This window comes from Cryptomeria japonica, chromosome 9 (genome assembly GCF_030272615.1).
Source record: "Cryptomeria japonica chromosome 9, Sugi_1.0, whole genome shotgun sequence".
Taxonomy (NCBI): domain Eukaryota; kingdom Viridiplantae; phylum Streptophyta; class Pinopsida; order Cupressales; family Cupressaceae; genus Cryptomeria; species Cryptomeria japonica.
Window position 1 is genome coordinate 550127974 of NC_081413.1, and position 2318 is coordinate 550130291.

The following is a 2318-nucleotide window of genomic DNA, read 5'->3' on the forward strand; positions in this document are numbered from 1 at the left end:
AAAGCAACACCCAAGCATGGAACCTCCAATGTTCTCACCTCTCACAATTTAGGGAAGATGGCAAAAAAAGCAACACCCCCTTGCCAGAGTCAAAGGATCATCAAAGCCCTCATTGCATGGCCAATCTGAAGTTTGATGCCCTGCATGTACAACTGCTAATGGACAAGGTTCAAATTACCGAGGCTAAAAGTGAAAGGCTAAAGGAGAAGGTTATTGAACTGGAAAGGAGGTGCAGTGAACTCACGAAGAATATCATGGAGTTGACCGATAGGAATGTCAAGTTGGAGATGGAAGTGCATAACACCAGATGATGACGGAGAAAGTGGAGGTAGCGCGTGAGGCGATAATGAAACAGAACATTTTTTTAGCTGACCAGTTTAATAACATGTTGAATGCATGTGAGACAAACATTGAACACTGGAAACGGAGTTTCAAGGAGGCAACTAGTTTGGCAAGCGATGAAGTTGATGAAAAGGGTGTGCCTCTTGTTACCGCGAGGAGTGGGGGACAAAAAAATTATTGATTAGTTGTCATTTGCCTTCATTAGAGGCTTGTTCTGATATAAAATGTTCTAGATTATATGGCTGGCTTCTCTTCAATAAGACGTCAGAAATGATGCAGACTATTTACCAAAACATAAAAAGACATTTTGAATTGATATGGGAATGTTATATTTCAATGAAACCCATGTTTATTGTATCATGTATGGTTATTCTATGTAAATCACATTGAAGTTAATTTAAACAAATTGAATGGTTATTTTCAACATAACAAATTGATTTCATTTAAACATATTAAACGGTAATTTTGAATAAATCAGATTGAGTTATTTTGAACACCTTAACTAGTTTTTTGTATGCTTATTTTCAATAAAACAAGTTGTTTTGATTTGAACATTTTCAATTGTTGTTAAAAAGAAATATGATAGATTACATTTACACATCTTCACTAGTTACAAATCTGATTGAGTTCATTTAAACACCTTGAACGGTTACAATATCCAATGCATCAGATTGAGTTGATTTATACATTTTGAATGTTTTATCATATTCAAAGAATTTAAACATCTTTGCCTTTTTATATTACATCATGATGCAAAGCATCCACACACAATAATCATCTGACATACACGTTGACACCAAACCCTCTCAACACTGCTCTTTCTCTGACTGAGAGATAGAACAATCATCAAATCTCTTCAAACCCACGTGCAATTTGTTTGTAACACCCCTACAATTTTAAGATAATGATAGAACACAACATAATACAGCTTTGTGCCCATTGGTGGGCTTATTAGCCAAAAAACATGAAAGATACAGATTTTAAATGGCGTTGTTTATCCTAGATCAAGGTTTTAACAGTTTTGACAAAAATTGTTAGATCTCCTTCAATTTAAAACCAAATCATAGAAAAACAAATAGAAAATGGCAAAGAACTCTTCAATTTATCATTCCAAGTTGATTTGCACAGTAAAAGAATGAGGAATCAATATGATTTGAAGGTTGAGATCAGACTGTTACGAGGGAACAAGAAGGAAAGTGCAGAAATGTTTTTGTTTTCTATTGATTGCTCTTCAATACATTAAAAATATTTCAACAACTCTTCATGGGCAACCATCCAAGGCCTATTTAAGCCTTCTGATGGTAGGTATAGCTTCCCTTAACCACTTTTTGAACCAAATGTACGTCGGAGACCAAACTTGACAACTTTTAACAACTTTCACATGACAAATTTGAGACATAACTGACACGTCATGTTATTGACTCGTCATGTTATTGACTCGTCGAGTTATTGACATGTCATGTTATTGACTTGTCATATTATTGACTCGTCGATTTAATGACATGTCATGTTATTGACCTGTCATGTTATTGACTCGTCATGTAATTGACACGTCATATTATTGACACGTCATGTTATTGAACCGTCATGTTATTGACTCGTCATGTTATTGGGGTCAATATTTACTTCTTCCCCTAGAGCTGCATTTATTAGTTTTTCTTTAAGCCAAAAAGACATAAACTCCAGGGAATTCACAAAATTGTCATCTCTGCTTTTTTACGTCATGTCAATCACCACACAAGGCAATAAAGGCTCTGAAATCACCGTGTTTCCTTATCTCGGGCATCACTTTTCACCTTTTCTCATTTCTTCGGGAAAACTTTTCATCATTTTTGTCTTTGCTTCTTATCCTGGGCCCCTCTTCTCTATCTATCTCATCCTTATGGGATAAGAATTACTTTAGAAATCACTGTTCTTTTATCTTAGAGAATTTTTTTCATCTTTGTCACTTATACTTATTGAACACTACGCCCTTC